Source organism: Melanotaenia boesemani, chromosome 16, assembly GCF_017639745.1.
Source record: "Melanotaenia boesemani isolate fMelBoe1 chromosome 16, fMelBoe1.pri, whole genome shotgun sequence".
NCBI lineage: Eukaryota > Metazoa > Chordata > Actinopteri > Atheriniformes > Melanotaeniidae > Melanotaenia > Melanotaenia boesemani.
Window position 1 is genome coordinate 3,607,529 of NC_055697.1, and position 12,030 is coordinate 3,619,558.

Genomic DNA, 12,030 nt, shown 5'->3' on the forward strand with positions numbered 1-12,030 from the left:
TAGTGATTTTATTTTTCTTATTTTCTCATAACCTTTCTGTAGGGTGTGTTTCCATGAGGACAACTCTTCGCTGGCTCAGGTCCTCTTCTATAACATGATCAATGTATCTGCCTTCAACTCTTTCGTCCTCTCTACCGCTCTAGATCCCTCCTGGTACCAAGGTCAGCCATATAGGAGAAGAATTTTCTTGGAGGAGTTGAGGAAATCCTTGGTGTCTGCACAAATCATGGGGAGAAAGCACGTTTCCAACGAACCGGCTGCTTTCTCTATGGTGCTGGATTACAGGCCTCGACAGCCACCACTACAGATGTTCCTGACATGGATGCCACAGCCAGTAACTTCACATAAAAGAGGGAAAAGTGCTGCTTGTGTACAAGGAAATGTGGTGCTGCAAAGAGCAACAAATTATGTACTGCAAGTCTTGTTGGAAGGAATGAACTGTCTTTGTATTTTTTGGTGTTTCCAATGTTCTTTTGATTCAGTCTTGACTGTGGAATAAAAAATGTTGCATAGCCTGAAAGGATAGTAAATTTGTCCCCAGTGACCTGTTGACCTCTAAATAAAATTGAAATTGGAATATCAAAGTTGCATGCTTTTTAAAAAACACACTGATTATTTTACTGGTTCCACCTTTGACCTGATTGCAGTATTGACTGATGGTGTTGGACTACTGATTGACGGCTCAGATAGCCAATGGAATTTAAGAGGTTTGAAGCAGTGAGCCAGAGGCAGAAATTGGCTTATGTTGTCTCCATAAATATAAGATGGCAAGATGTAGGATTTCTAGGAAGTGCCTGGGGGTGATGTGAGAAGCAGCGGGCCCAGTGCCTAAGGAGGGTGCAAGGGACAGAGTGCCCAGATAGCCCGAGTGGGAGGTAAGAGAGCGGAGCATCTGAAAGTGTGTGTTTTAGGCTGCCATGGAAGGAGAGCGGTGACCCAGGGGTCGCATCCAACACAGAGGCAGAGGATGACATGGCCAGGGGTGAAAGAGGGCAGCAGCTATGAGCACAAATAACCATGGCGGTGGAAGGCTGTGTACAGGCAGGGTAGGGTGTGGGTACCACTTCTCCACATATTGGGTTGCTTTAAGAGAGACAGATCCCCTTACAGGATCCCCTTACAGGAACACCTCAATGGAGCCGTGTAGTGGAGCCAGGCTGAGGCACCAGTACCATGAATACCCGACTGATTCTCCCAGCTTCAGTGACGACACACGGCTAGAGGACTGTAACGATTCTGGTTACTGTGAGACTTTTCTGGACTCTATTTCACCAATAAACATAGTTAAAATGCTCAGCTAGCCTCCTCTTGGTGTTGGTGCTCTCCACTCGATCCTTTTTAACCTATGGTTGTTTTTAATTTTCAAGCAAGCTGGTGTGACCCACCCAGCCCAGGGGTCACATTACTTATGTTGTTGTGTGTAGAAGTTATAGCGGTCCGGTCATAGGGATTAATCTAGATTCATTGGCAGTTAACCCACGTGATACAAAAGGTCTTAAGCTTCCTGGATACTATAGTATCCTGGTACATATGTGAACACATGGACTGAGCTAACCAGGATGTCTCTCTCTTTCCCTGCTACTACCTGGTCTAACACTGGGCCGGGAATGCAAGCAGCTGCGGATAATTGTGTGTGTCGCTCCTGCTGGGCCAGCTTACTGCTGTATACCTGGTGGTGGTAAAACTGTTAGACTAAACTTGTTTTTAGCATTAACTGCACCCCAACTCTTTACCGACCTGGCACCCCTGTTCCCTGAGGACACCAGGGGATACGATTGCATGTTGAAATTAACCAGGATGGCAACCCCGCCCAACTGTGCCACTTTGGCTGTCTTATTTCCACCAGTGTTTAATAAGACTCGGACAGGTCCCTTTACTCTATTCAGGGGCCATTGCGAATATGTTTGTTTTAATTTCACTGATGGGGCCTCGGGAAGAGGTGTCCACTTAGGCCAAATAGATTGGTCATGGTGTAACAGGGTAGTGTTGAATGCACACTCGAGCATTGGCTTTTGGACATGAGGTGGACTGTATTTTTATTGTGGAGGACGGACAATGGTCTCATGTCCATAGAGGGTACATGGGTGTTTGTGCCATGGTACATCTCTCTGCCCCTCTTACTATTTTTGGAGGGTCTCCGGTGAAAGTGCATCAGAATCAAGCTAGCACGTTGACTTTGAGGCGAGACATGTGTTGTCTAAAACAACATGTTTTGACCCTACTCTTAACAGTCCTACTTATATGGATGCCATTGGGATTCCTAAGGGAGTTCCCAATGAGTATAAATTGGCCGACCAAATTGTGTTGGGGTTAGAGAATATTCCTATTCTGTCAGCGTTATTCCCGGTTACACCCAATAAGAATGTGGACTGCATCAACTATGTTCATTATAATGTACAACGATTGGCCAACCTTACTAGAGATGCAGTGGAAGGACTCTTGGAGCAGTTGACTCCTACTACTCTGATGGCGGTTTAAAATAGGATGGCTTTGAACATGCTATTGGCGGACAAGGGGGCAGTCAGTGCAATGTTTGGAGATATGTGTTGCATGTTCATTCACAATAATACTGCCCCGGATGGGATGGTTACGAGAGCTCTGGAGGTATTACGGACCCTCTCAGATTGAATGAAGGAGCACTCAAGGGTGGAGAGCCCTTTTGAGGGCGGGTTGACGGGAAAGTTTGGCAAATGGAAGGGATTGATTATGTCTATTGTATTGCCGTTGACCACGGTGGTGGTCATTGTGGTTACTTGTGGTTGTTGCTGTATCTATGTATTAGGGTTCAACTGATTGCTACGGCAGTAGCTTGGGTGGATTGTGCTGATAAAATTGTCTTTGCTAGCTCTGGTTGGACAAACGATGGAGCTGTCTAGGGAGGAGTCAGATCTTAGGTGGTGATCTCTGAAAGAGATCAAAAGGGGAAATTGTGAGGATGAGAAAACAATTAGACAGGTGACACGTATGGGAGTCAGGTACTGTAAGGGTATAATCATATATAATAGTTTATGAGTGGTGTAGTGAAGGTTGTTTTCGTGATGGGGAAGTCGAACACTGTGACGACGAGCTCCAAAACCAGCTCCAAAAGGGTTCGCCTGGTGGATTCCCCTGAAGCGACCAGTCCAGTTTCTCCAACCGGCAGCGATACAACGGATATCTTAATCTCCATCGACAGAAAGCTATCCAGTCTCGATGCTCGGCTCTCCCTGCTGAAAGTTCTTCATCTTGAATTTCAGTCTTTAAAAGAAAGTTTGGAATATAGCCAAAAGCAGGTGGAAGCTCTTGCTACGGAGAAAAACGCCCTCAAAGACTCGGTGAAAACTCCTACCAAAGGAGCAAGCCGACTATCAGTGGAAAATAAAAAAAATTAAAGAATTAGTCCTAGATCTACAGGCTCGTAGCATTTTTCCCTTTTCCTCTATCTCCGGTTCGGCACTGACATATAAAGACTAAAGAAAATAAGATTACAATAAAAATAATAAAAATATCAAGGGCAGCCATGTATATAACATGTCTCCCTTGGTAGAGCAAATCTGGCAAAATATGGCACACAGACCACCGTTCTGTATGTTAGGATGCTGGACAGGGTTAAAAAAAAAAAAAAAAAAAAAAAAAGTAGGGGGACAGCTGCAGAAGCGAATACTTTTCTCTCAGCCTTGAAGCTCCATAACAGGACAGACAGCAGACTCCCATCCACATACACTCACAGATACAGAGAGTGACTTTTGACACAGGTCTTTTGTTTAATATTCAAATAGAACAGCACACACACATATACATTGTCTGAGCCAGACTGGACCGGTTTCTAGGGTAGAGAGTGAAAGTATAAAATAAGATAGCACTTCTTGAGTGATTAGACTCTGCTTGGATCTTGTAGCGCTTGTTTTTGCTTCTAGGTAGTCTCCAGACATATCTGCAGGGAATTGCTCATGTAACCTCTTACTTCTAAATAAATGTGTAACAGGGTTCAGCGTTTCTTTTCATCAAACAAACTCAGTGGAATCAAACACTAGTTACAGATGTAGGAAGCTGAAACCTCAACAGAAACAGCAGGAGCATATTAATAATTAACTTTTTTTCTAGTCCAATCATGTTTTTATAATTTTTCCGGCCCCTGTAGCCAGAGTCATTTTATTTTTAAATCACTTTTGTATGTTGCTGGGATTTTTCTGCCCACCGACCAGCGACCTTAAGCTTTATGATGGGTGAGACTGAAGGGGGCGGAGCCACTGCCAACCCAACATTTCAACCTGAAACCTCCAGAACATCAGTCAGCGATCCGTCCACCTGAACCACATGGTACAGTCCCAGCTCTGTCCACTGGGACAGACTGCGTCTATCTACCGTCTGACTTCAGGTCAGACGAGAACTTCGTGAGTCATCAGGGACGGACTCTGAAAGTCAACGTGACTGCAAGGATGGAAGATCTCGTTGTCTTTGCCTTCGTCATTGCGGATCAATGCCGAGGAGCAGGGCCGGCTCTAGGCCAGCAGGTGCCCTGGGCAAAACACCCCACGCAGCAAAATGCTTACTGAAACTGAAGCTACATAACTCACACACATTTTATAACTAATGTACAAATTCTTGTCTCTTTATTAACAAACAAAACAAAGTAAAAAAAAACACTAAACTAAACAAACCGCTACAAAAATGCTAAATAGCACAAAAAAATAAAAATAAATAACTTTTAATGCAAAAGTCAAGGGCAAAACAAGTGCAAATGCTAAAACAATGTCAAACGCTGCAATCAAAAAACACATTAAACTATAAAAGCTGCTTCATTTATGATAACAAAATAGTGCCACTGTGTACAGCAAAAAAAATCATTTAAGCAATCAAATAAAATTTTTTGGGAGCATGTTTTATGTAAGTTGTAACACAAAGTTTAGTTATTAGATAATCCCTCATGTCCTTTCAGCCACCAGAGAAACAGTCTGTCTGGATTAATCATCTTTATGACGTTTCTGCATTCAGTGTTCTTCATGAGGATCTGCTGCCACAGATCCAAATATTATTTAATACTTAATAAATTTAATAGTAATTTAATTTAATTTTAGATAAAACTATTATAAAACATAATAGTCCTGCAGTTATTATTCTTTGCCGAGTTAACCGACATTCCTCTCTGAGAGCTTCTGGTGCAGACCATGAGGCTGAGGCCTCCTCTCTTGCAGCTTCTACGTACAGGAGCCTGTTGTGGCTGCAAACGTTTTCTCAGCTCATCTGGACAAGTACAAGTTTAACACATTACTTTAGATTTTGTAGCAGTAGCATTAAATAGCTTTAGCCTACCCTTACAATAAACAGACAGCTGCATAAATACTGCTTTGCAAATACAATTAGAACATTTTTATGTCATATCAAACCTTGACTTTGTCATTTTGACATTATGACATGCATGCTTTTTATTGCATAATGTACTTTATTATGTTGTTCAGATATTGTTATGGTACAATAGCATCTATGCTAGCTAGAATTAGCCCACTGTCAATGTAAGAATGAAAGCTTAACCCACGCTGCCTTAATGTTTAGTAAGTCAGACATAACTCTGCTCTGGGCTCATTTTTCCTCCTTCCTTCATTTTCTGTAAGCAGCTTCTGACGGCTTGGACTGTCTTTTCATTATAAACTTTTTAAATGATTTTCTTGTTGGCAACACACAACAAGGTGACGTCGTCCATACAAACCTGAATGCGCCGCTCCCCTCCCTCCACTCTCTCCCCTGCTGTTACACCTGCACCAGGCTCTGCCACGGACACACCCACTCCTGCCAGGCTTCACTCCAGAGTCAGTCTCCGGAGTTCTGATTAATCACACCTGCATCCAATTCCCTACCCGGCTTCATATACCCCTGCTCCACTCACACTTTGTCAGACCTCATATCAGCAATGGTGGCCCTTTCACCTTCCTCCTTTGTGGCTCCAACTCACCTAGCTGTTGTCTGGACTTCCAAGTTTATTCCCTCCTTTGCCTCCATCGTAAGCTACCTGTTGATCTCCAAGCTTGTAGTTAAAATACCTGATTGAACCTGATCAATCTCTAAGAGGTCCTTTGTTACACCTGCCAGCAGCAGCAGCAGGTCCAGCGAGGAGGTCGTCATCACAGAATATTGTAGCTTCTTTTCATTTTTATAATTTGTTTAGTCTAGTTATTTTCCAGGAAATGGAATAGAAATCAAATTAGTGTAAAAAAATAAATTTTATATAATCATTTTTATTTTATTTCACGGCGCCCTAGGCAATCAGAACACTCTACACTTATCAGTATGTATATATATGTATATGTATATATATATATATATATATATATATATATATATAAATATATATATAAATAAAATTTTAATCGCATGACATCGCATTGTTATGTGCAAAATCTCTCTTTCCTTTAAAAGAAGGCATACAGCTATATAAAGAAAATGCAGTAAATTTTGGTTAACAAACACTACATCTGGTTCTCCAGCCTGCGATCTTGGTCCGAGGTGGTCTGTCGCCCCAAGAAAGACTCCAGTGCTTGCCTCGTTTTATCCAAACATTCACATTTATCCAAACTCCGCTGCCCGGCTGTGGCTGTTCTGTGGCTGCCTGGACTGCTGGCTCAGCATTGATTAACACATTGCCGGCTCAGACCAAGGCGGTCGGGTCCTGACAGTCATTCCAGTGCTGCTCTGCAGCGAGGCGTCGAAAGCTCCTGAAAGCTGCGGTGAAGAGACACGACAAGATTCTCCCTGGTCATGGCCGGGTCGGGGTCTCCACTCGAGCTAGAGCCTCCCTCTCTCCTCCTGCAGCTGCATCCATGGAGCCAGCCCTGGTATGCTCATTGTGGGGGATTCCATCATCTGACACGTCCACGTGAACAGGTGCCGCACATCTTGCCACTCAGGTGCAGTAGTCACAGATATCAGCAACTCCACCCACCAACTCTCTCATCACCACCCCTCAGCTCCCACCATTGTAATACATGCAGACACAAATGATCTTAAGTTCCAACAGTCAGAGACGCTAAAGATGGATTTTATCAACCTCCTCAACAACATCAATCAGCTTATATTAGTCTTTTCCAAAATGGCCAATATCAGCCGTTGTAAATGCTGTTAAGTTCAGGAGTTGTGCAGAATGATGTCCTTGCGGTGTTTGTCCACTATATGGAGCTCTGACTCCATTCAATCCCACAGTCATCCCCATGTCCTTTCAGCAGGGGTAGCTAGTAGTTAGCCAGGTAAACCCAGCCTGCTCACAACAAAGGACACACCCTGGACCTGGTCCTAACCTATGGTCTGTCCACTGGTGTGTCCCTGAACCTGGTTCTGACCTATGGCCTGTTCACTGGTGTGTCCATGGACCTGGTCCTAACCTATGGCCTGTGTCCTCTGTTGTTGACCTGGCTGTGTCAGACCACTACTGTGTGTTTTTTAACATCACCGATTTTAGCCAATAGGAGGCCCAGTGAGAACTGTGAGGAAACCATATATTACTGCTTAAGTGGCTGCACATTTTATTGACATTTTACATCAAACTCCTGCTCAGATTTTTACCTGCTTCATCTGATTTTATTGCAGATAATTTTAACAAAAGATTAAAGTCAGCATTGACTCAGCAGCTCCACTCAAAACTAAAACTTTAAAAAGAACATCCAGAACACTGTGGAGAAATGAGGAAATTGGAAAGCTAAAAAAAATTGCAGGAGAGCAGAGAGGCAATGGAGAAAAACTAACAGTCCATCATGAAATTTTACGTGAACTCAGAATCTACAATAATTCACTTAAACAGGCCAGAACACTCCACTTCTCAAACCTCATCACAGATAACAAAAACAATCCCAAATTTCTTTTTAAAACCATTGATCTTTTAATTAATACTGATTCTAACAAGTCCTCCATGACAGCATCAGATGCTGCTTGTGAGGACTTTGCAGACCACTTCAGAAATAAAATCAATACTATCAGATCCAATCTTTTATCCCAATATATTTTTGATTTTAACAAACCTGAAGCTCTGGTTTTGCCCGAGGAAACACTGGAGAGTTTGTCCTGGTTGATGCAAAGATGCTGGTACAGTTTATTTCCAACTAAACCCAACAATCTGCCTTTTAGACCCAATTCCCACACTACATTTAAAAACATTTCATGGTTTCTATGAACTTTTAAATATTGTGAATTACTCTATCCAGACGGGTGTCTTCCCATTTGTCTGCGGTGGTGAGGGCCCTTCTGAAGAAGAGGAATTTACTTCCCACTGTTTTTAATAAATACCAACCTGTATCCAAACTACCATTGAAAAAATATGTTTTTATTCATTTAAATGACTTCTTGGATAAACAATATTTTAGAAAAATATAAATCTGGTTTTAGGAAGAACCACAGTACCGAGAAAGCCCTTTGAAAGATGGCTAATGACCTCAGGTGTAACTTTAATGCATGTGTGGCAAGCTCGGGGGAGTCAGGGTTATATAAACCCGGGGGGCTTACAGGCTAAAGGCCAGTAAATAATATGGTGAAGTTGCAGACAACTCCACACCGGGAGTTCTATATTGTTTAAAATAAACAAAACAAAACGAGACTAAAAGAAACCCACGGTTGAACAATAAAAGATGGCTGAAGCTTACCAGGAGGGAGGTGGGCCAAACAAGGTGAAGGGAGCCAAACCAAAGCCACCCCAAACACGCGTGCAAGACAAACACACTTCGCACTTCAATTCCACAGCACAGACAAACGTGCTCGACATGCAAATGAGGGGAGGATCAAACTAGGAAGAGGGACCCACACCGCAGACGCACCACCAGCTCCAAGCTTTCTGGCCACTAAAAGAAAGAATAAAATACAATTATTACAAGAACTGTGGAGTTTGGTCACAAAATAAAAAAGGGACAACAAACAAACAAACATAAAACTGCTGCAACATAAAACATCCACACTGGAGGCCACCCGCCAGTACCAATCCTCATTGCGGGCCGTGTCCCAGGCCTCCAGTGGAGCAACAGAGCATAAAAGGCGTCCCGAAACAATTAAAAGAATTAAAGGTTAAAATAAGCAAAACAACGGCAGCAAAGCAGGACAGTGGTCTGTCAGCGTGGGGGATGGCTGTAAAGCTCCCACTCCACACGCCACCGCGATCGCTGTCAGTCGTCTGAAAGACGGCGGTGTCGTTAAAATGCCGTTGGATAAATCCTCCTAAAACAAAAAAGCAAATAACCATGAACATCCGATGTAGCCAGGAAAAGCGCCCACCAGCCGTGGATTGACCTACCTGGATGACCGGAGCTCGTCACACAAAGAAGCCGTTCCGGAGCGAGAGGCAGCACAACACGCAGGTTTCCCTATAGGAGCACAGTCTGTAAAAACACCTACTCCATCAGAAAACCCGATACAGGGGAAGTAAAGTTAACATACCACAGCAGTCTTAGGGTGAGAGCCAGTACCATGCGCAGCAACAACAATCTCCACATCAGCCGGAAGTCAGGCGACCTGTCAACCAGCCGAACCTTGCCCAAGACTGGCTCCTCGCCTGCTTAAATACGTCACCCCGTTCCGCTGATTGGTCAATACTGCAATCACTCACCTCATACTGCCACAATCAGAAACTTTCAGTTCTGGTTCTACTGGATCTAAGTGCTGCCTTTGATACAGTAGATCACCAGATTTTACTAAACAGACTCAGAAGTCTGGTGGGCCTCTAAGGTACTGTTCTTAAATGGTTTTACTCCTATCTCACAGATCAACAGTTTTATGTAAGTATGGATACCTGCTCCTCAGGAATCCATGAAATAAAATGTGGGGTTCCCCAAGTATCGATTCTATGCCCACTTCTTTTTCATCTGTCCATGTTGTCTCTTGAGGATATTATAAGGAGACATGGCATTGATTTTCACAGCTATGCTGATGATACGCAGCTTTACATGGCCATGTCTCCTGATGACCTGGAGCCAGTTAACGTCCTTTTAAACTGGATTTTAGATATAAAGTCATGGATGGCAGAGAACTTCTTACAGCTCAATCAGGACTAAATTGAAGTTTAAATTATCAGTCCTGAAGACAAGAGAGAGGTCATTTTATCAGAATTGTAAAAGTTTAAATGTTCTCAGTGTGTGAGAAATCTGGGTGTTCTATTCTTTTTGACTCTGAGCTGGATTGTATTCCACACTTTAGAAATGTCACAAAAACTGGATTTTATCATCTTAAAAACAACGCCAGAGTTTTTAGTCGTCCACTTCTCTCTCTTACCAGCACTGAGGAGCGGATGCTTTTATTTCTAGTAGAATAGATTACTGTAACACCCTGCTCTCTGGTCTTCCCAAAAAGTCTGTTTCTAACCTACAACTACTCCAGAACTCAGCAGCCAAGTTCTGACGAGGACCAGAGGGTGGGATCACAAAACACCAGGTTTAAAATCACTGCATTGGCTCTCCGTGCATTTCAGGATGATATTAAGCTTCTTTTACTGGTTTATAAATGTCTTAATGGTCTTGGACCTTCTTATTTATCAGAACTGCTTTTAGATTACGAACCCTCATGCACCCTGAGGTCCTCTGGTACCGGCCTCTTGGTTGTTCCCAAAGTCAGAACCAAGACTTCTGGTGAGGCCTCGTTCCACCACCACGGGCCTGGACTGTGGACCAGCCTGCCAGAGAACCTCAGGGCTGCAGAAGCTGTTGCTGTTTTTATAAACAGGCTCAGGACCTTTCTTTTTTGTATGTGTGAGTTTGTGTGCGATTGTGTGTGAACTATTATGAGGTGTGCCTTTTTTATTTTTTGTGTGAAGGCTTTTAAATTTTGTTTTCAATATGCATAATTTGTTTTTATAATGTACAGCACTTTGTGTTGCTTTGTGCATGAAAAGTGCTCTATAAATAAAATTTGTTTTGATTTGATTTGATTTGATATAGTAATTCCTTCTTTTTTGTAGTCCAGAAGACTACTTTTGGCCAGACCCCTCCCGACAGGCCCAGACTGGCTGTTGGGAGCAGCGGGACTTTTCTCGGTGGCCTGGGCTATTAAGTGGCCTAACTGGAGAAAAAATAAAAAGAATAAAAAGTAAAAAAAATCTCGGCAAACTACATTGATTCAGCTGATTGGTCTGCAGAAACTGCCGCTTGCCCACCAATAAAATGATTTGTGTTCATCAGTTTTCACCTTCACCAATTTTTATTTATTTAATTTTATCTGTTTATTCTTTTTTTATGGGTGTGTATACTTGTATGCGTATATCCGTATAATTTTTAATCCATTCATTTTGCTTATTTTTATTTTACTTTCTTCTCAGTATGGTTTAAATATTGGACTGTAATCCTTTTTCAAAAAACAGGTTAAAAAAAAAAAAGTGCCTGTGATCCCAGAAGAAGCTGAAATTGTCTATAAATGAACTGGATGTGTGGTAAATGCAGCCGGCAGCCATGTATTCAGACTAAACAGCCTGCTCGATCTCTCCACTTCTCCTCTGATGGGAGGGAGAGGCCACTGATGAATATCCAGGCAGTCAGAAGCTGATCGTATCCAGCAGTTCAGTAAAGTCCGGTTTTAGCACCTCAGATTGTTGTTTCACAGCATTGTTCTACCCCACATGCAGGATGAGCTTTCCCACCGTTGGGGGCGCAGTCACATCTGATCCCATCTCCTTGGGAAAGCTCAGTACTTTAGTACATTTTCCACACATTTCTCACATCTTTTACACCAAAGTCACCAACAACCAAAGTCTGGGGCCCAGCCGTCTTTTACTTTCTGAGTTGTGCTTTGGTCTGACCGTGGTGTGTAGGGAAATTTCACACTGGCCATCAGATGTAGATCCAGAATCCTGCAGCAATGGAGAAAACCTGGTCTGTAGCTGCATGTCTGCTTGTTGAGGAGAAGACTTGTTGTTAGTTTTCCTTCTGACAGCTGGCCATGACTGTCTTGCTAAGGAGAGGGGTTGCAGAGTAGGCCCTGCGTGACACATTTCTTTAAAAATTAAAGGAATATCTGATTTGTTCCTTACAGCCCAATCATAGAATTTCGGGGCAATTTTTGCGCATCTTATGTGTACAAAGACATCGCAAAAGT

At 42.9% G+C, this 12,030-nt stretch overlaps 1 long non-coding RNA gene across 1 annotated transcript; it reads left to right on the forward strand.

Annotated features, from left to right (window-relative positions):
• Positions 1–475: 475 nt before the first annotated feature.
• Positions 476–7,176, forward strand: LOC121655333. The gene is made up of 4 exons (XR_006013166.1): positions 476–490; positions 2,888–2,897; positions 2,972–2,975; positions 7,106–7,176. It is a non-coding gene; the product is annotated as an uncharacterized LOC121655333 (long non-coding RNA).
• The last annotated feature ends 4,854 nt before the right edge of the window (positions 7,177–12,030 follow it).